General features: G+C 40.2%; 1 protein-coding gene and 1 long non-coding RNA gene across 2 annotated transcripts in view; one reads left to right on the forward strand and one right to left on the reverse strand.

Annotated features, from left to right (window-relative positions):
* Nucleotides 1-23,074, reverse strand: part of SYNPO2 (synaptopodin 2) — a 95,879-nt gene that overhangs the window by 33,617 nt on the left and 39,188 nt on the right. The gene's annotated exons all lie outside the window — the stretch shown is intronic.
* Nucleotides 1-23,074, forward strand: part of LOC129736771 (uncharacterized) — a 99,992-nt gene that overhangs the window by 29,304 nt on the left and 47,614 nt on the right. Inside the window, exons 4-5 of the long non-coding RNA XR_008733819.1 lie at nt 5,311-5,365; nt 19,400-19,544. This is a non-coding gene — a long non-coding RNA (uncharacterized LOC129736771). The remainder of the gene's footprint in view (nt 1-5,310; nt 5,366-19,399; nt 19,545-23,074) is intronic.

Below are 23,074 nucleotides of genomic sequence, written 5' to 3' on the forward strand. Positions count from 1 at the left end.
ATGACACATATACATAAAAGGTCTGTCCTTGGGTTCTTTGCTCTTAAACTTGTACCTGTTGGCTTGAGTATTTTGGCCTTATACAACGCTCAGTTGGTGGGTCAATATGTTATCCTTATTAATTCTCATAGCATTTTCTTGAATATTTTTGAAGTAGTCTAGCTCTACCACACTCAGAACAGCAGTCAGTCCCCACTGGCTCTAGGAAGGTTACTTCTGATAGACACCAGATTTGCGGGTGCAACTTTCCCACAGACGCATGGAATTATCCCAAATATACTATTAGGCCATGGGGCTGGTACCTGAGATGCATTTCTGGAGGCAATTTTGGAAAGCTTCTTGGAGTCAGGTTGATATGTGGAATAAAGAGTGAGATTGCATATTTTTCTGTGGCAGCACCATACATCTTTGTTGTTTCAATTTACACGTACCCATATATCATATTATAGCATTTTAGGCAGGGAAAAAACAGAAGCCTTGTGCATACAGAAGCCGGTTTCTACCTTGCAGAGTTCACATTTACAAATATGGAGTGGTATGCCGCTCTGTTTATATCCCCTTAGGCAAGAGCATAAACATCCTTGTGCTTTGGGAAGAAATGACAGTTTAGACAGTGTTTAGAATGTTTTGCTTCATATATGAGTGAGGATTTGGGTTGAGGTTTTGTTATTGTTTTTTAAAAGCTATTAAAATGTAAAGGCCTGATTGTAAATATGTAATGTGAATGCTAGGAAGAATTTTGAGGGGCACGTTTTCAAAAACCATGGAAACAGCAATTACAGCAACATGTGAACTCTGAAATAGCGTTATGTGATGCCTAGACTGTGAGAAGAAAACTTGTTTCTGTTTCTTCATTAGATGTTAGTAAGATTATTTGGGGTCCGTTCTGTCACAGATTATCATTACAGCTGTCTCAGGAGAGAAACCGTTACCCATTTCATAGCTTCAGTGATTTATGTCAAAAAGCAAAAGTACAAATATACCATGCTAATAGGTCTACATGAATTGCTACACAACTCAACAAACTCCATAGTTTTTTAAACTGACTCCTTGGTAGCGTACAACGGAAGCAGACAACGGCACTGAATTTCATTTTAAAGTTCTTGAAAGGGCACCTCTGTCCATTTTGCTGCCTTGTGATTGTTGGAAGATCACAATTGTGAGATATTTGGACTGTCACACAAAACTTCAGCCCCTTTTTTGACTGGTCACACAGGAAAGATATTACTGTAAGTTGCTATGCCTCATTCTCTGGTAGCATTTCAGTTCATGTGCACATTAGACCAAATTTCCTGTCGTTATTATATTTCCAGGTTTATCTACATAAATCAAACCTTTAACATGATTTTACCATTGCAGGATCACACTGCACATGCTGTACATATTAACAGTTCTCCTGACTATATGTCAGCCTTTTTCCCAGCCTCCCCCAGAGGCACCTGTGCATCCCAAATTTGAGTAATGTCTATATATCACCTCAGTATTATCAGGGGTTTTTTTGTGTTTCTGTTGGGAGAATAAAAGGGAGGAGAGAGCACTAACAAAAAGTGAGCAAGGGCAGGTTGTACAATAACTTATAGCAGGTTGCTTCTAGGGTAGAAATATACCATCTTCGTTTGTGTTATTTTAGCCTCAAGATGTCACCATGTTACTCAGCAATACGTAGACTGCCTTGCCAGACAAGCTGTAATTGTGTCTGGGTTTGATTATTGGTCTTCAATGGAAACCCACAAAAATAAACAAAATAATTTACTTATGTAAACCATAAATTTTCAGGTTTCTGGAAAAAAGAAAAAAAACCCAGAACAACAAAAAATCCAAGATTTGTGGAAAGCAGGATCTCCCTGGTAAAGTAAGTGTTTAGTGGACAGTTTTCTCTCAGAGGAAGTTTTGGCAGAAAGGCTTTGATGAACCCACTGGGAAACAAAAGCTGCCTCTGTTAGCAGAAGTACAGCTTCATCACACAGGGGGCAGTGAGAAACCTTTATCCAGTTCTTGGGAACTTAAAGCAAGGCATTTTTGGTTGCAAAACAGAAGAGATTCTTCCAAAACTAGTGATTGCTCTTGTCTTGTAGTGCAGCCTGGGCTTCCTCTGTTGTTTGTTTCTCCTATCTACTTTGGGCTGGTGTTTTCTTTAGGAAGGAAAAGTAGGTTTTCCCATAAAATTTCGAATGGGATCTCAGTACTAGAAAAATATGTTTGCAAAGATTCTCTTAGTTTTTCAATGCTTGCAGTACCGGTATAACACAGCAAAGCTGAGCCCATACTGTGAGAGCTGAACCTTTCAAGACATGAGCTGCTCCTGGGCATTGTTGGAGAGCTTTAGCCCACTTTCCCTTGGTCCTGCCTGTGTTGCTTTTCTGCTCCCCTTCAGTCAGGATTCTTCTTTTTTATTATTCAAGTTATGTATCATGCAGTTGTTAGGATACGTCAGTTTTCTTCCAGTCACAATATTTCCAGTGAAATGGCAATGCGAATATTTACTCTGAATTCCAAAAGTGTTAGGGAAATCATTGTACAAGGTATACTGGCATTGCAGCAGTACTGACCTTAGTCAATGCTGTGGATACTCTGCCCATAAAGAGTTTTAGATTTCTGATTTTTTAGCAGTGTTAAAGTGTTGGATATAAATAGTCCTACATAAAGATTTCAGGTTATTCTGAGCCATTTGTTATAATATTCTCTAATTTCAGGTGTTTATGTGGCTGTTACTAAAGGGTGTGAAGAACAGTGCTGGGTCACTTGGACAATTTACCTGAAATACGTAGTTTATGTTCTCTGATTACCCCTGTACTCAGAATTTCCCACTCTCAGGAGCGTCCCTCACTGCTTAAGACATCAAGTGCAGAGCAATTCCTCCTACCCACTGAGATACTAATTTTAGGGGAAACTTCCTTTGTGGAGAACTTAGCCCAGATGCTCGCTGTTACCTGAGCACCACGGAGGAGCCAGGACCCAGCTGTGAGCAGTGCCAGACAAGCCCGCACAAGCAGCAGCAGCCCTGCGCCCTGGGACAGCAGGCCATGGGGGCTGGTGGAGGGCTCCTCAGCCCCTCACCTGGAACCTAATCACAAACAGCAGCTGCAACAAGGGACTGGGGGCTGTCCAGAGGCTCTTCAGGAGGGCCTATAAAGACTTGAGGTGGAAACTGTGAGTGAGTAAGGTTTGGATGCTGCACTTGTGACTGGTTGCATCTCAGAGGCACAGGTATGTGGAGGGGAGAGTGTGGGATAGTAACTTGTGGTGGGTTGGTGGTAGCTGTGAGGTGGTGCTGGGGCTGGAGTAGTCATCGGTGTCTGCAGCGTGTGGCAGTTTCAGCCAGTTTCTTAATGAGTGAAAGGTGAATAAACAGGGATACACAGTGGCTGTGCTGGTGTGGTGCAAAGGTGGGGTTTCATAAAGAAAGCTAATGTGGGGTGCCCAGCTGTTGTGCTAGGCATGTTCTAGTGTTTTTACTTTTGCTCTAGCCTCATTCTGTCTTCTGGGGACTCCTTGCCAGGCAGCAAGTATTAGGTCTGCTGCTTTGATTTAATCTGAAAGTGGTTCATTTTGTACAACCCAAAACTGTTCTGTGCTGTGAAGCAACACAGGGTAAATCAGGATAATAGAGAAACTTGCTTCAAAAAATGTGATCCTGACAAAGCTAAAAAGCTAATGTAGGTGCACCTGTTACTTGTTGTGGCTGCAAGTGTATGCACAGACAGCAACTGGGGCTCAGCTTACCAGCTGATGATCTTGGTTGTGTGCCTGAGCCCTATAATAAGCAGATCAGAGAGTGAGATATGTTGAACCTGATAACAACATCAACAAGTTGTAGCTCAAAGTGAGGCAGATAGACTTGTGGATACTCTGCAGTCCTGGTTCTCCAATTGCACAACTAAGGCATTGTTAGGATATTCCATAGTCTTGCTTTTACCAGTGACTTTTTGGGAAGGATGATGTATGTCTTAATCTTATTCTGGTGTGCTGCTAGAAGTATGCATCTGTATCTGGGAGGGTCATCTAAGTGGCGTGTGTCAGATGTGGCCTGGCTGAGCAATCGGGCTCAATGATTGCTCAGCCTGGGTGAGCAATCAATCTGAGACCATGAGCTGGCTGAGCATAAGCACAATCCATTTATCCAACCTTTATCTATTAAAGTAAGACTTTTGTGGCTTAAAAATAAACATATATTTGCACAGCAATATTCTCAATTCAAAGCAGGCTTCCCAAACCATGAGTTATTCTTAGAACTATTTAATGATCCTTTTTCAGTTTGCCAGCAGCTTAAAGACAACATAATAGAAAATATTGCCACTGGATGTAGTGGAAATACACTTCCCTGCTGTTTAAGGTCCCTTGCTTATACAGAGTAGTTTCTTTCATTGAGGGGTTTCCTCAGGAAGAGCCTATTCAGCTGAATGTGCTATCGGGTTCCTGAAGCATTTTGTATGGCCCTCAAGGCTTGAAGCTGGTTTCAGTGAACCTTATTTACACATGTAAGTCCTCACTGTTAGTCTTGAGTCTTTGATGGCTGGACTGGTGTTTTGTTATGATGAAACATGTTGCCCAAAATGGCATGGCTTACCAGGCAAACATTCTGTAGATCAGTTGTCCATCTTAGTTATTGTTTACTAATTTAGTTACATCAGCTGCAAACTTTACCAGCAGCGACTTTGTGTTTTCTTTTAGGCTGATGGTTAAATATCAGTAACAAAGGGTGAAGGGTGCTCAGCAAGGAGGATATGTCCTTTAACTACTGTTATGGCCCTGTTAAACAATGACTTCCAATTTAAGGTTACCTTTTCTGACTCAACAACTAGCCATCTTTTAAAGCAGTATTTTTTACTACAGCAGCAAACGGTGCCCTTAGATGTCTTGTCATCATCAGTAAAGCAGAGCTGTGTTCAAGAAATAACTATTAAATAGTCCTTTTAAAATAAAATAATTATTAACATTAATCTTGGGATTACAAACCTTATTCTGTATAGTCACTGCAGTCTCATCATTAACTAATAGAGTGGCTTTGTTTAAATGTGCCTGGTGTTGAGCTGTCTTAAATTTTTCCACACAAAAGTGGTGACGTTTTCTGTTTTTTAAAAAAAACCAAATAAATCAGTCTGGGCCTTCCCATTATACAGAAACTGTGTAATAATACTTATATTCTGTAAGCAGGTTCTATCTACCTGCCACTTTACATCACTTTCTGCATATAACATTAATATTTTAGTATCTCTCTTCAGGGATTGTCTGGCAGGTAACTGAGTAACCATTATTGGGTTTTGAGTATGAGGGAGTTTCTAAAGGCTGATTTTTCTTTTCTTTCCCCAGGTTGTTCAGCATGTGGTCCTTCCACTTGTTTAAGGCAGGAATATGCAAGTACTTGGTAAGCACAGTTAAAACTTCTCACTTGGTGTCAGTTTCACATGTGTAAGCACAAGTATCGGTTTTACCTATTTGTGTTGGGAACTGTTTCTGGATACAGAAGTATGTTGTGAATGAAATGACTGTTACAAGGTGGGGTTTAGTTCTCCAGAAATACTGATTGTTTTACCGTTGGAAAAAATACAGGTCTGGGTGTAGAATAGGATGCCTGGTTTCTTAGATATAACTGTTCTATTGCATTTTCAGAGAGAGAAAACAGGGAAAGGAGCAGGGATAATAGGTATGAGTATGCAGGAAAGGGGGAGTGGGGCTAGGTGCATGGAGGCACTGCCTCTTCTCTCTTTGTTTGTACTAGTATTAAAGCAACAAGTGTTTGATGCGCTTATTTTTATTAAGTAATATTTTCCCTGAAAGCAACAACTTACAAATGTTTGACACCGTGAATACAGATCTGATGTTTCTGAATCTAAAACTTTTTGGAAACAGTCAGCTATCTTAGCTTGATCTTAGTAGGTAAAAACAAGTTAACAATCCAAGTTAAATGGACTATATACCAGAACTAACAATGAAGTCAACTGACTTGAATATGACCCTTTCTTGGCAGTAAGAGGTGGTGATTCAAATGGCAGGGGCAGTGGTGAAGTGATCCAAAATCCAAGCAAATAAACAAAGTTCTAGTCCACTTGCTGACAAGGTGGCAAGTTGTGTATTTCTAAGTGTATGTGGAACTCGGCTTTGCCATAGTTGTACAACGTAGTATGGACACAGTTAAAGGCCTGACTGCTAGTTTTGTGATAAATTTAGGTAGCTAACATTTCTTTAAACAAATTTAAAGCCAGCACAAATAAGTTAATGTAATCAATACTTAGTTTAATTTTATAAGGCATTAGCTCATACTTTCCGGAAGTGACTTTTCTTGATTGGTTAGCTAGGTGTTAATCATGAAGTTCAGGATCAAAGATTAAAGAGTATTTCCTGTAGACAGTATTTAAAATAGCCAAACAAAAAAAGCACTTCATCTCTTCTATTATAAAATCTACAGCAAAGGCAGTGGCTAATTAATGTAGTTAAATGTATTTAAGTTACCTGTCCCTCTAATAAAATTACCAATGCACAATGCTTTATTATGAGCAGGAAGCAGAAGTAGTGGCACAATCATTAGTGTATTAGTGGTTGTAGTTGTATGAAATTGGAGAATTAAAAATTAAGTTACAAATGTACTGAATTCAGGCCCAGTTTATAAACTGGGGCTTTAGGGCCCTGTTTTACAATGTTTATGCATGCAGGAGACCTTTAGACAAAACAGTAACCTTCAGCTAGTAAGCTTTTGGGGGTCTAGATATAAACATCTGTACAGTAAGTTAAGCCTACCTCATAATGTGTTTGGGTTTTTTAGGGATCTCTGTAGATCCTTTAAATAGCTCAGAGACTTCAGGCCAGTAAACACTGATCTTGCTATGTCAGACTCTGAGTCTCAGCTCACAACTTAGTGCAAACTAGTATTTGCCAGTGCTCCTCAGTCCAGGGCAACAGCCCCTTCCACTGGCAAAGTTCTGAACCTTCCCAGGGAGCTGGTGGGACATGTGTGAGGTGTTCTGTAGTCACATAATCGATAGAAGTGACATAGTGACAGACTTGTGTTGCTGCTTTTTTTTTTTATAAACTCAGGTTTACAATAAGAACATCTAAATATATTTCCATCTTAATGCTTGCTTTGCCATCACAAGTTATAATATGTCATGTATAAACACAAGTCCTAAGAAAAAGGTGATCTATTTCTCCTTTGCATGAACATCGTATAGATATTAATACCCATCCTAAAATTCAGATAAATTCTCTGTCCTCTGGCTATGTAGCCGTCTAATAAAAAATACAGTCAGTAACACAAGCTTTTTTGTGACTTTCCAGTCCATAGGGATCCAGTCTTTGCTTTCTGTCTCTAAACTTGCCACTGTTTAAAACTATATTTATAGTTTTAAATATCCATGTTTTGTCAGCTCTATCTGAAAACAAACTGCCAGTTTCCAGCTTTAAATCAATACTGCAGGAAACAAAGATACAGCCTGTCAATCAGCCTGTAGATCCTGTTTCGTACAGGGAATCAAGGCCTATGCTGGAATAATTCTTAAGATGTTGTGACCTGTATTGTGGTTTGGAAGCTAAGTTATGACTGCAACTTGTATGCTGCATGCTTAAAATAGTGAGAAATCTGAGAAAAGGCACCCCCTGCCTCAAAACCTACTGAAACTAAGAAAGTCAGACCACTCATTTTACTAGTTGATAAATCTAGGCTTGTAGAAGTTAGCATGAACTTGTGTGTTATTAATGTCTATACAAACATGCCATTCAGCTCTTGAGCTCACTCTGGGTTTTCAAGCACATGGAATTAGTACCCATATAGCAGTTTATTATGCATTAAATCTGTCTCTACAACAGAGAGCTTTCTATTACATGGTTAACATGCAACTCCTATTTTAACTTGAGAATAACAATGCTGTCTTGAGGAAGAATGCAAAAGTCTTCACACCTGTGACCTTGCCAGCTCATCAACATGCTTTGAGCAATGTTTCAAACACTTCAACTAAATTTGTCTAAAATTCATGTCTTTAATAGTACGTTTGTGAAGGTCATTGTTGATGCATGGATTTTGGAGATCATGACATGCTTCAGATAGCTGGGAAAGTGTAAGGTCAGAAAGTATTTCATTTTCCTGGTGCATGTGTCAGGGTAACAAAACAGATCAAGCTGCAGTTGGTTATCAGACCTTGTGCCCATATGTGAGGAAAACAAAATGACATTTTTGTTCTTTGTTTCCTCCTTGAATATGTATATGAAGAGAAAGTAGTTGTCAGCAGATAGAAAGATAAAGATGAGCAGACAGGAAAGAGTCGTCAGATCCTAAGAAAGGGGACTGGAGCTACTTGCAGATTTAACTGAGTGACGGTATCATAGTTTAGGAGTTCCTTGAGAGGTTTTCAAAACCATGCAATTAGGAAATGTTCTTGCTTAGAACTCCAGTTTGAGCTTTGTGTCCACATAAATTCATTGGAAACAGCACGTTCATGTCTAATCTGAAGGCCCGGCACTTTTGACAGGCCACCGCTCAAGCTGAAGGATTAAATTTTAAGCAAGCTCGTTATGTACTATTGTGATAAGATGAAGTCATAGATTGGAGTTTCAGTAGGATGACTTACCTGTGTAGCATTCTGTATACAGACTCTCAAAGTCCCTGATGACTATAGGTATTTTACTTTTATCAAGGGCCTCTTGAGAGCTTGATAAATCTAAAAGCTCCAAAATCTAGTCTGTTTTCATTAGCTGTGCCTATACTTGAGTGTGAGTCTGCTACGTGATGTGGCTCTGTTTACATCTGTGCTGTCTGGAGATGAAGTTGCATCAAGCTGGTAACAGTTCCCATGCTCTCTGTACTGAATCTCTCCACCAGACAAGCTAGTTTCCTTCAGACTCAGTCACAGTAAAAAACTACAAGGTAAAACCTTCAGACAGGGCAAATACATCAAGAGTGTGAGGTCCAGCCCTTGCCTAGCTTCTCTGAATGTATGGGCATGCAACAGGCAGCCTTGGCCCCAGAGCATGTTAGATGCTAAAGCTGTGACTTTAGCTAGCATAAATATAGTTAATATAAGTATAGTAAAATACAGTTTTCTTTCTTTAACCTTTACAATCACTTTGTCCCCTTTGTGGGGAGTGTATGTAGAACTTGCACTGTAAGATTAGAGAGACTGTGCAAATGTCTGTTAATTAATTGGGTTAAACAAAATGCTTCTAAGCCATCTGAATGCTTTTCCTGAGAGCGATTTTTGAATCATCTTTGACTTGTAAGGTAAACGCAGAAATATTTCCTGTCACCAAATTCTTCTCATTAGCAGGATAATAATATTGGGAATTTGGCAGTTCAGGATGCTCTCTGCTTCTGATCTTCAGGGAAGGCTCCTAGACAGATCCACTGTTGCAGAGATGGCTTTCATGTCTGTCTGTAAAGCCAATTATACTTCTAAATGGGTTTATAAATGAGAAAATATAACATTAGGGAGATCAAAGGAGATAAGAGTTAATATATTCAGACATATTTTTGTTACTTAATGTTCTTTAGTGTCTGATACAATTCTTGAACTGTTGGATTAAATCTGAAAAGTCTTTCCAGAAAGTGAAGTAGGATGTTACTTTCAAGAGTTCATGGGAGTGCTGCCATTGATTATCACCAAGTTTGTCATTAGAAATGTTGAACAGTGGTACAATATTATGGCAGTTTCTGGCAAAATATGTGATACATGATGCTAAGCTACATAAAGTGAAAGAACTTTTTAACTTTAAAACCCATTGATCCAGTTGCCTGAAAGGTTCTGGCTTTACTTCCCAACTCACAGCTAAAGCAAAACTTCAGGCATGGTTTACTCATGTAAAAGTTCATGGGACATTCTTGCAGAGAGGTGATGGTACCATCTAGTCAGTGGTTTACTTACTGTTTAACTCTGTGTCTGGTCAGTCCTCCTGTTGCACTGTACCTATGAAATCGTGCTTCTTGAGCATACTAGTTCAGTTTAGTAACTGTTGTCTCCTCATTCCTACATGAGAACTCACATAAAGGTTCAGGTCTGTTCATAGTATATTCAGCAAATGTAGTTTGGTACAACTCCTACAGCTGTTGTGGGAGGGTTAAAGAACATGTTTGACCATTTATATATTGACGGAGCACTTGTGCCATTTGGAACCAGAGAGCAGACTGATCTCGGTGAAAAGAAAAGCCTGCTCAAATTCCAAAAAGCTTTACCTAATGTACTAGTGTATCATCTTGCTAGCGGTTGCCTTTCTGTGGCAGAAATCCAAAGTTAGCAGCTGAAGAAGGGATGAGATAATGACCTCTGAAATACTGATCTGGTGTGCTGGCGACACAGAAGATTTCCCAATAGTGAGCTTGGGGACAGTCTGTTATTCATTTTGTACAACACATGTAGTGTACAGCTGGGCTATGGATTACCCTTTTTTGGGGTGTACTACTGCATACTTTAGTAGATGTATCAAAACTAAACTGTTGTGCTGATTTTCATTTTTACTAGTGCTGCTGGTGAATAGGTGAATGTGTGACAAGGACAGGAATGATGGCCTTTCAATTATGTGGTTGTGTGTTGTCTGTTGTTTGCATTCCCCTTTTCTTGCCCTGCTTGAATAGTGACTCCCTATATGCTTCCTGGCTTATTTTTAAATCGTGACCAGCTTTGATCTTTCCATGAACACTGTAGTTACGTTCTCTTTTCCTTCTTCCCACTGCCCCCTGCACAGAGAGATAATTGAATTGTCAGTGCTTCTTTGGATTGAGAAAATAATATAGCTTAATTAAGCATCAAATGATGGGTAGCATCAAAAGTCTTAATTGCAGCATAGCTTAAGGCCAGGAGAAAAGAATTTCTGTGATGATATGGTTGAGGGAGAATAAACAGAGAATAAAAGTGTATCTGCTACTGAACAATTCAAAGCAACATTGGCAGTACTACAATAGACAGTCCTTGTGGTAAAGCATATCTGCTACTTAATCTTGGGCTGAACTCTTGTCACTGGTAAAGCAATGGAACTGCTATATACTTGCACAATTAGCATCGTCCTAAGACCATACACTAGGTGTTTACTGTAGAAAGTGGCACATCTCTTATACCTAAATTGCAATCAAAGGACAGGTACGTGAAAGGTAAAAAGCAAAAACTGCCATCTGAAAGTACTTCTCTTCTGGTGGAGCTCAGATAATAAGGTATATGCACACTGTTACAGAGAGAAAAGCATTTCTAGCCTAGATGTGTGATTGCTGTAGAAAATAGCAAAGATATGTGAGAATAACTAAAAACTTCAGCACTTCCAGATCTGCAATGCAATTTCTTAAACAAAACAAAACAAAAAAGACTGGATTCTGTTGCTGTTCCTCCCCATAAACAGGAGGGAAGAGGGGAAAAGTGGACATATGCTGCTGCTTTAACTGTGAGATACATGGTATGAGGTATAGTGCTGTAAAATAAAAATGTGTGGGCTAGCTGTGGAACCAGAAAGTGGGATAACTGTATGAGGAAGGTGCTGAACAGGTATACCTGGACCATGTCAGCAACCACGATCGTCTAGGAAGAGGAGTTTGCAGGCCTTTAGATGGGGAAAATGGATGGGGGAAAGAGGAGGCAGAAAGAGAGAGTGGGGTGCTGAAGTTGGGAGACTGTCTTCAGCTCTAAACTGCAATCATATGGCTTTAATTGTTATCCAGAACAAACTGAATACATACAAGTGATCTAGGAATGAGCTGGTTTAAATTTCTTAGACAAAATCTGTCGTGCCATGGGAAATCCTTCACATCAATGTGATTACAAGTTTCCCTGACAAAGTTAATCTTGTTGGGAGAGACCTCAAATATGCAATCTTCCATAATCATTAATTGTATATTCCTGATTCTCTGAGTCACCATAATGACTCTTCCATTAATACAGTCAGAGGTGATATCAGAGCATACAATTACTTATGTTTATCCTTTTGAAACACTGACACACTTGATTTTTCCAGGCCTCTGGCACAGAGCAGCATGTTCTGCCTTAAAGAAATCAACATATCTATCCAGAGGCCTGCTGAGACTATTTTCCAAACTTCTGGATGTAACTTAGAACGAAAGCTCATACTGCTTTTGCAGCATCCTGATGCATGGAATGTGCTGATGTGGACACTGTTTTGTTATGGGTGGCAGTGTGGAACTGAGGTTCCAGATTCAGACAGGGATTGGAGGAAAAGCCCAGACTTGAGCATTTTTGCTGCGATGAGTAAGGGTGTCAGGTGGCATATAAGCACCATTCTTGTAGTGGGTTGTGCTGACAGAACCCTAGGGATTAAAGCGGTGTTAGTAAGCACGCTTATTATTTGCTGTATTGCAATGTTGAAAATGATGAGAATGGGAGGATGAGCATGTGCATCCAGGTTGTGCTTTTTAGGCTAATTTTTAATTTCAAGCTGTGAAATGGGGATAAAATTTTCTCTTGCTCTGGCTTGTTTGTCCATGCTGCTGTTTGTCCTGACTGGAGTTGGGGTTATAGGCTCCAGAGCCGAGGCTACTTTAGCTGGCACTAGCAGAGATTCTGCAGTCATGCTGGGAGGCCAACGTACCATCTTCAGTTAAGGCAAGATTATTGCTGAGGTACAGCCTCATTTGGTTTGAGTTCTTCTAACCTGAGGGCGGTTAGAGGGTTTCAGTGCTAGTCATTGCTTCTAATTCACTGCTGTAATTCTGGTCAAAGGGATGGGACAGGAGAGCAGAGCTCTCACTGAGAGAGCTTGCATTCAGCCATTGTTAAATGGTTCCTAATTTTAATAGGTGGTTCCTTGCTTTGCCTGGACTGCTCTGGGCTTGTTGTGAAGCTCAGAGCTGTCCTGAGGTTTGTCCGAAGTTTCAGCTGTGGCTGGTTTTCCTGGACCTCAAGTCTGTAAAAGAAGCTACATAATCTAGGATTTACTGACTTCTCAGGAGTTGTTCATGAATGAGGTTTGAGGCAAATGTGCAAGTCCCAACTATGGCTGATTAGAGAGCATGCAGAGCCATTAGGCTGAGTCTGATAATTCAGTTTTCTGCCAGGACAACTTTTGGCTGCTGTTTGGCACAGAGCTGTGCAATAGTAGAGAGTGTGTGATCCCAGGAACATCACTGGGAGCTTCACACCACTTCTGGCATCTTCATTGCTGTGGGTCACAGGTAGCAAGGAAGGGAAGACGGTCTATTTGAATAAAAGAAAAGACTGTTACCAGCTGGAAAGTTACCCAGTGCTATAAGAACAGTGTTGAGATCTGAAAATCTTTATGTCTTGGTGGGGGAATAGTGAGTTTGGAGATCTTTGTGCTTTCCTCAGTTTAATCCAATGCATGTTTGTATAATTTGATGGTTTGGCCTGTAATCTGCCTTTCAGACTAAGCAATGTTTGGGGGGGGGGGGGGGGTGTTGGTGGAACGGATGGGGGGCAAATGGCTTCTTAATTAGCAATAAATCCATCCTACTAGCAGGCAAATGAGCCACTCAGCCACTAGTGTGCACTCTGTCCAACCCACTCATTCCTAGCTTCATATCCTGTATCAATTACTCTGCCCTGTGTGGCTCCCCGTCTCATTTTCACTCCATTGGTCATCTGCCCAAACTCTCTTGAAGTGGGGGGATGGGGAACAGGCAGAGAGGGAAAGGAGGGGGAGTAAGGTTCTCGTTACAGATACAAGAAGAAATATTTATTTCTTTAGAACTAAACTACTCCAGTGACAGTTAAAATGAAATTGTTATTCAGTGTCCTCAGTCAGTTCCATGAAATGGTGTTGTTTATGGCGATCCCTTAACATTATGTCAGGAGTTTGCAAATACACAAGCACAGCATATGATCAACCTCCCAAAAGGAATAGCAAAGGCAGCATGAAGAAACAAATGCCTTCTTACAGGTTTCTGTTTCAGTGAGGGCTGTAGCTATCACTATCAATGATGTCAAGGCTATACTGAAATGTGTGCCCAGTGATGTATTTCTTGCTACTTGCCTCACTGCTGAGGCAGCAGTTCAGTCAACACCAGAAGGATCATGAAGAGGTAACCAGAAGCTTTGCCTCTCTTCCAACAGAGAAAGCAGTGGCACTGTGTTTATTATGAGAGCTTTCTGTGTACAATGCTCAGTATAGTTGGGCTGGATCTCAAATTACAGAGCAGGGGGCTTTGGGGACTGCATTAGCACGAATGAATCGGACTCTTCAAAGAAACCAAATGACACCAGCATCTGTTAAAGGCAGCATCTAGATAATATACATTAAACAGTTATTGTATTATGCACAAATAAAGTGGCCAGATCTTCAAAGGGGAGTGCAAAGCTCCAAGTCATTGGAGAAGTATGAATCAAACAGCGGCCCAAACTCAGCTGAGAGCTCAATACAAGGACTGAGTTCCAGCTCCCATTGCTTGCAGTCATCTTTAGCTGGACTGTTCCACTAAATAAAACTCAGTCAGACTAGAAAAAAAATGGTCCTCTGTGAAAGCTGGTAGTTATTTACTAGAATCTCACATTAAGTTCCACCATGTTATTTTCTCTTAAGCCATTTCTATTTCTTTCACTTCTCAAAATAAGTCAGCTAGATTCAAGTTTCTCTGCTTCCCTGGAAAGTTCTCTACTGACTTAATTTCAGAATTGCCTCTTTCACTGTTTCACCCAAATTTCGCTATTTCCTGACATTTCTCTACTTGCCTGATTCCTTATATCTCCGACAGTTTATGGACAAATTTATGTTGCCTAATGGATTTAGTAATAATTTCTATTTAAACAAAGTATGGAAATTCAGTCTTCTAACTTACTTAGCATCCCCTCATGCTTAGGCCATGATGTTTTGAAACAACCTTTAAAAACTGAGGGCAGTATCTGGCCAACCCATCTTCTTGCTTAGAAAAGAAAGCTCTGCTAAACTGGGTGAATGTTTTGTGAATGCCAGTACATAGGTTCCCTTAGAGGCCTTCCAGTGTCACCTGGCTGCTGTCCAGGACAGTGCCTTTCTTTGTGAGTCGTACAGGAATTTGGATGTTCAGCAGCCTCACCTCTCCCTGGTGGCTCAAATAAAGCTGGCCAGGAAAGCAGCAATGACTGCTCAGAGGGTGGGCGTACACCAAGGATATCCATGCCTACCAAGGCAGGTCAGTGGTCTGCTTCTGGTTTGCTTTCCCAACAGAGGAGACAACATTTCTCTGCTTGTGCTGGTGGCCCTAATGAGGGGGGAAACGGTGGCTGGAGACCCTCAGGAGGTGTTTCTGAAGGCAGGAGAGAACTAGGAGACAAAAGTATGCCTTCTGCGGGCTTTGCCACTTGCTTGATAACAACACTGAGCAAGTTATTTAGATCTGTGCTTTTAATGAAACAATTAAAACCCTTAATCTGATCTGAAGGTTTCCTTATCTGAGTGTCAGGGGTTTTTCAGGCTTAGAGTATGTTCAGAATTTATCTTAGTTTAATTTGATCAAGGTTGAAATGGTTGTAACTGAATTAATGCAAACTGTCATGTAAAATTCTTCCTTCATTTTTAGTGGCTTAGTCTGAAATGGCTTTACCTGAAGATAATTATAAAATAAATAGGAATAAGTAGGTCTATTGCCAAGATATACTTTGCCACTTCCTCAGTCCTTTCCTGTGTAGATAATACTTGAACCTATTTGTCAATTTGTGCATTTGTCATAAAATTGACATGGAGGTTAGTATTCATGAGCTGCCTTTCAGCACGTAAAATCCTGTGTAAGGGTATATATCAGAACTCCAGTGTGGGGCCAATCACAGTAAAAAAATCAGTATCTTGCAAGTAGAGTATGACACTTGCCCTGGAACAGAAAGCTGAAAGATCCTCTCTCAAGGTAGGCTAGAATTATATACCTGTCTCCTCATGGAGATTTTAAGAAAAGTACTTACTTGTATTTGTTAATTTGGAAATAACATAAAATTGAAAGTGCTGTTAAATATGCTGCCGAGGAATATTACAGTGGTGGAAGAAAAACTTTTGGCATGGCAAATGGATAGTTGTAGTCAGAACACTGAGGAAATGCAGTTTTACTCAAACTGTAACTGTGGAAGCTGAGCCAGATTTCTGGCTGCCGTGTCAATAGCCCATCTGTGGCTGCTGCCCTTGCACAGTTATGTCTGAGCAAGCCTGACACAGGTGCTGAGCTCTGTTTAATACTTGTGGACATAGTGCTCTGAAGAATTAGACCTTCTATTCTTACTGTCAGGTGTGCTGGCAGTGTTGGCTTTTTCTGTCCCTGACTTTAAGGGCAAGTTGTCAGCATCTTCAAAAGCTGGACCAAGAGGATTTGTGTTCCTCTGCCCTTTCCTTTCTGTGTGCTCCTAAGAGGAATGTCTGTGTAAGGACTGTTTTCCTATTTTCATCTGTCCTCCTTTCCTCAGTGCGAGCGTTGGGCTTAACCGAGGGTGTCATGCCCAGTCAGGCAGTCTGGGAAAGGCAGGCATGAGGGCAGGACCGGGGAGGGGAAAAGAAAGGGTGTTATTTTTGTAGAGCTGTAAATCCAGCACCTTTTGGCAGTGCTGCGTTCTTTTTTTATTGCTTGTTTCTAAGAAGCTATTGCTGCAACAGTGCTGGCTGCAAACAAAGTCTCATTTACTCAAAGTTCATGACAGGACAGGTCATGCATTTTGCACATTTGTGGCGGAGTTGTGAAAGAAATAGAGAGGGCGCTTTCCAAAAGCTTCAGCTTGAAATGCAAGGGTTTCCATGCTGCCTGGAGCTTCAATGTCAAAGAGATTTCTATTTTTAGAGATTGATTCTACTCAAAGAGCTATATAAGGCTGTGCTGGGGAGACTTACTTTTTTTTTATAATATATGAGAATACTTGTTACTGAGTGGGGAAGAAAAATTCTGTGTAAAACTGGAAAACTCAAAGATACTCTGGCTTGGATGTCTTTTGTGGGGAGAGAGAACTGAGATGAGAACTGAAGACCCGATATTTGGTCCTCATTATTCTAACATCTCTGTCTTGAAACAAATTGCTTTAGCTGTTAAAAGCATCAGGGAAGGCTGTTTAGCATAAGTGATGATGCAAGGGGAAGAGAGTTCCAAGCAGAGTTTGGTCCCAAAAGACCGCTTGCTGGTCTAACAGTTGACAACACTGGGAAAACACAACAAATTACTGTCACATCTTTGTGGCGAATTAGGTAAACATGATGTTATGCATTCAGTCTCTCCAGCTACATTTTTCTTGGTTACCCTAAGCACAAAGTGCATCTAAACTGATTGGGTGCTGCAGAAAGAGTGGTCAGGTGAGCCAAGAGTAGCAGTCACAGTTAATGGCAGAAGAACAGAAGACTGTCATGAATGCTCGGTTACTTTTTTTTATAATATATGGCCTTCTTCTGAAGCCTGTTTTTTCCTCATAGACTCATCCAGCAAACACAACTCTGTTACTCTTAATCCCTACTTTTGTACGAATAGGTAGGAGAAAGGTCTAAACAGAACTGGTTAGACTTGTGCTCTCTAACTTTCTCAGCGTCATTTCTACTGCAGTTTTAAGAGGAAATGTTTGGCTTCCAGGGAATAACTTGTCAATGAAGCTATGGGAGACTTACTGGTCTAGTCTAACTTTCCAAGGCAGCCCAGGTAACGCTGGTTTTAGCAGCTGTTGCTGGTGTTAGCACAGCGGTTGGGGCCTAGATGAGGTAACAGCTAAACTAAGGATGCTGGGTCTGTTCCTGCTGTAGTCTAACCCAGCTCCTACAATGAAGTCTAAATTGGAGGCAAGATTAAACTGATGCTAGTCTTGTATTGGGTTTTCACTTCTGTTTCTGTGTTGCCTAGCTATGACATAACCCTGTTTGTCTTCATGTGAATAAAATGATGCATAGATAGACTATCTGAATTAGTGGCGAAAAAAGGAACATAAGGGAAGGCAGCAGCCTTGTGTCATGCAGAAGGTGAGACAGGGCAGGCTAGTGGGTGGGGAAGATGAGGTGTAGGCAGCAATTGCTGATTAGTTTGAACTAGGGAAATCCCTTCATCCACTGAACGCATGGAATCAGGAGTGGCAGGAGAAATAACATTCTCTACTTAGACACTTGTTATTCAGAATAAATGAAACTATTGACACTGAAATGTCCATTTAGAATGCTTTTGAATGGACTGATATACCAGTCCAGGCTTATTAAAAGTACAAGAAGCAGTTTGAGCATTTTTGAGGACTCTAGCCAAACCATTGCACACTCATGTACCTCTGCAGGTTCATTGGTGAAACCAGCTTTTATTTCCTAACGCCATGGCTTGTGAATATAGGGCAGGAACAGCACGAGTGGCTGGCATCGGGGGCCTTTGTACGATGGGTGTGCTGGAGCCGCGCCTGAGGGCAGGGGAGAGGGCAGCCTGTGAGCTGAGGGGAGGGAGGCGGCGGCGGGCGGCGCCCTTCCCGCGCTTTTCGGCGGCGCAGCACTGCCCCCTGGCGGCGGCCGGGCAGCCAGAGCAGCCTGTGGGCCTTCACCCTCAGAACATCGACCGGCCCGGGCATGGGCTGTAAAGGCATGTAAGCGAATTGCAGGAATCGTAAGAGATTAATCGTGATGAACTAAAGGAATTTAGACGTAACTCGGCTGTGTGGCCGTGCCGTCAGCAATGTCACGTCCGTACCTGGAGCAGCGGCACAAACCCAGCGCCTCATCCTTCCCAGTCTGTGTCAAAGCAGCTAGCTCTGCTTTGAGCTGAAACTTTCTTCTCCCTTGCTCCTATGGAGTGCCTCTGTGCCTTCCCTTGCCTCACTGAGAAAGCACCCAAGATATCTTCCCGTGGCAGTCCCCTCTTCCTTCCTGAATGTCATCATTACACTGGCCTACTCTGCAGCAAGGGCATCTTCCGAATTTGATCCCTTTCACAGCTGTCTCCGGCAGGAGTCCCAGGCTGCCTCTTCTCAGTTCCTGAACAGTTTCCTTCTGGGATTAAACAAATCTCTGTGCTGTTTCCTGAACAAGTAACTGGTTGCCATTTTAGAGGTTAAGCCTGAATTTTCTTGGCTATGCATTCAGATGGCAATTAACTTTATCCTTCTAGTTTTTATTAATAAAACTAGCTATTTTTAAAACATGCCTTACTAATATTGTGAGTGTAGTACATCTGGTCAGTCAGTTGCCTTAGTGCATTCTCAGTGAACTTTCTGAGTGTGATTTCCACTGAAAGCGTCATGCTCTCCTTGTAAGATACTGTTCCACACTTGCGTTTGCTTTCATTCTGTTAGCTGTGGTACAGAGAGAGTACCACTGGTGTTCCCTAAATAAATAAAAACTTCCATTCAATTAACATTAACTGTTTAATAATGGCGTAGATCTATTACATACATCATTTACATAATAAATGTATATTAATGTATTTTTATTTCCATTTTAAATGGAAATGTAGTAGATGCCTAGTCCAAAGCAGTAATAAAGGACTATAAGCTCCAAGCCTAACTTTTGGACCAGAGAAGAGGTAGTCTTAATTGAGGTAAGCTCTCTTTTTGTTTGTTTACAGCAAGGTGTATGAACTTGCATCAGTTGAGTGTTTTCCCCTACATTGGCTGGGTATGTTGAAGAAAAAAAGCGGAAAGGGCTGAAAACCAAGGAGTCATGACTTCTGACAGGAAATTTTAGTCATCATCGACTGATCATCTAAAATGGTGAGTATAAGAATACATATTTGATCAATCAAATTGTTTGTCTATTTTATTTGGAAACTCTTAATTTATAACTTCAAAATTCTATTGAATTCCATTAGAAACTGACCCTGCAATTTTTTTCTTTAACTTTATTCTCATGCACCTGTAGATAAGCATGCTTTTGTTTTCAGTGCATAGTATTCTCTAGCCATTTCAGGCAATAACATATCCTGCAAATCAAAAGGAAAAGAAGTCTTTAAAGGATATAGTGAGGGAGGTGGAAAGCCCAAGCTGTTCTTTAAGACTCTCTGGAAAAGCAGCATCTTCTTACTGAAATGCTGCTGTAGGAGACAAGATTAAGCAACACCATTATGCTGTAAACAAACATCATTGGTCTGTAAGTCTTGATTGTACAACAATTTCATCAGGCCTCCTCTAGATAGCTGAAGGTTAACTCAGTGGCACAAAATGCATAATGTTACAGAAAACAGCTGTGTTTTCTGTTTGGGTAAGCCTGAATTTAGTTAAGGATAAAGATTTGTTTGAAAAGCCACTAACTTCCAAGATATTTATAAACATATTACTAATTCTGGAGCCAATTTGTATAGCTTTTTTAAAAGCATACTTGCCGTAGTACTTCTTCTAAGAGTCCAAAAGAAGCAGTGAAACAGACAGGATTTAAAAAAAAAAAATGAGACTGAGGGAAATGCTAACTAATTATTTTTGTATTAAGTACTTCTGAGTTTGGAAAAAGCAACTGTCTAGGCAGTGCTTATAGTTGTTTTATTATTTAATCAACATTATGATATTTAAGATAATTGTTTCAATCATTCAATGTAATGCAGGCAGGTGAGCATTTTTTAAAAAAAGGAAAAAAAAAAGTAAAAGGCTGAGGGTGGTGGTCAATAGACTTCCCAGTAGGAGTTGTTTATATCCTGTTTCCCAGAAAGATGAAGCTCAAAACTTTCCACAGTCACTCTGAATTAGCTAGGCCCAATATCAAGGATGACTACTCAGTTTTTATGGGATATGCCTTATAAGTGCGTTACTTGGGCGTCTTAAACTTCGTAGTCTTGCTACGACCAAACTGTAACAGCTCCCTTTCACTTCTCAAGTATTCACCCTTTCAAAATGCTTGTCTCGGACTAAATAAAGATTTCTGATTTTGTCCTGAATAGTATGGAAATTTCTTTGAGAAGAGCAGTCTTTTGAGGTTTGTGTCCTGGCTTTTTTTTTTTTTTTTTTTTCCTCCACCCGTCTCCCCTCCAATGTCTGACTTCAATATTATCTTTAATTACTTCCTTCTGGTAATGTGTGTTTGTGTGTGATCATATGTGGTTGTCATTAACACTATATATGTAAGCATCCAACATAATGAACACTAGGTAAATAGGGAAATTTGCCTTTCACCCCACTATTCCTGTTCCTCTGTGGTATGGAAAAAATATGAATAAAATTATATGTATGCTTTATGATAATCCCATATAAAACCATAGCTGAGACTATTAAAATTGTACTTTAACTAGTTAAACTTCTATTTCTAGCTTTATAAAGTCGGTGTGGTTCTTTTAAGTATGTTAACCATTCTTTTCTTTTTTAATACAGTGGTCATATCTTTTTAAAGAAAACTGTACACACAGGATATTTTGGTCTGAGATTTTACTTGAAGAGTTCACTTTCAAGTTCAGCTGTACAAATACTAAATTTTTGGACAGGGAATCAAAATTTCCTCATATGCAGGAAGATATTTTTTATTCAGAGATCTACATTTGAAGCCATTTGGTAGTGTCAGCAGAAATAGCTGGCTGCTGTCAGTTTGGCACAGTCCTCAGGGTGGGGAGTTTGCTCTATATGTCTTTGAGAGCACCAAGATAATGATGGTAATAATGGTTGTGTGTAGGTGATCATGGCCATGGTGGCTTTGACCGCAACAAAGTCACTGTGTGTGATGGTAACTTTTTTTTTTTTGAGGTTCAGTATATAGATTTCAATGTTGGAGGTCTGGATGCAAGCAGCATGTATATGCTGTAACTGACAGGAGGACAATAACTGATGCTGACTGGGCTCTTTAGGAGGTCTTGTGGCAAAATATATAATAGTTGAAGTAGCTGGTAGTGATGATGAAAATAACTGAAACAGTCATTCACCAGCCACGTGTACAGCTAAGACACAGAGTAAGGTCTAGGGAAGAGGCCATGCATCTTACTAAGACAGTAAAAACATTATCTGGAGAGGGAAGAAAGACTGACAGCCTCCTAGCAGGGAATGGGCAGTGTTCAGTATGAGTGAGTAAAGAGGTTTTTTTCAAATGCAGTCTGAATGTGGCTGCTTGAGAAGCAGCATCAGTGAGGACTCTTGCAGAATACAGTGTATGATAGTTGCTTAAAATTATATTATTTTTATTATATTTTATTATTATATTATTTTTACAAAAAAAACCACAAAACCAACCCTCAATGTAATGTTCTTTCTGAGGATTACTAATTGGCTGCCTGTCTTCCTCATCAGTTTCTCTCTGCATGTTACTGTGATCCCTAGAACATCTTAAGATGCAGTGTGACACTACCGGTATACTTTGAACAGAGTAAGAAGTGCTCAATAAGCTGTTGAACTGGATTTGCATATTTGTGAAGCAAAATTATGCTACTGGAATAGACATGATGATATTGTAATCAGCTGCTATAGAGATAAAAATATGCTTGCCATTTTTACCTTGTTACTGCCCATATTACCGTTATACCTCTAGTGAGCTCAGTGACCTAAGTACCATTACATTAGGCCATTACATCTTAAATACATCATATATTTGTATACAAGTCCCATGGGGTTTTTTAGTACAGTCTATGTTGTATACACGGTTCAAAAGCTGCTCGCACATCTAAAATCTGGATCTGTGTATCATGTTAATCATCACCCAGAAGGCCCAAATATCTCTTTGAACAAGATATCTTAAATATTAAAAGTAGGATGGTGGAATCTGATATTGACATTCAACCTTATGTTTTATTACCTTACAATAAGGTGAGATATTATGCTATTTTAGTGGGTTTTGAAGAGCTTGTCCAGAGCTGGAGCATGTGCTTTCCACTATGCTATACAGATGATACACATGAAGTCTTGGTTTCAGATGTCAATATCTGATTAGTTGTCTAGGTACCATTATAGTCCAAGATGTCTACATCTCACTTCAAATAATGTTTCATCACATGAATGTATTGTTTAGATCTTAATTAACTATGAGGCCTGAAGTCAGGGAGAGGTTTTAAATGTTACTAAAGATTCAAGACTCTTCATGTCATAATTTCTTGGTAATTACTGAATTGTTTTACTCCTGTTGCTTGGGTGTATGCACATACTGTGCCCTTTGTACAAAGTGGTATAATGTAGTTCAAACATTTTACTTTAATGAGATAATAACAATGACCTTGACTCTAATTACGTGTTACTTTTACATGAAGCTTTACTACCAGTACAAAGTTTAATTCTCCTTAGGAGGCGAGGCTGCTGTTTTTCTTGTTATGGGTTTTCTGAGTCAGGTTACATTACAGTTG

Source organism: Falco cherrug, chromosome 1, assembly GCF_023634085.1.
Source record: "Falco cherrug isolate bFalChe1 chromosome 1, bFalChe1.pri, whole genome shotgun sequence".
NCBI classification, from domain to species: domain Eukaryota; kingdom Metazoa; phylum Chordata; class Aves; order Falconiformes; family Falconidae; genus Falco; species Falco cherrug.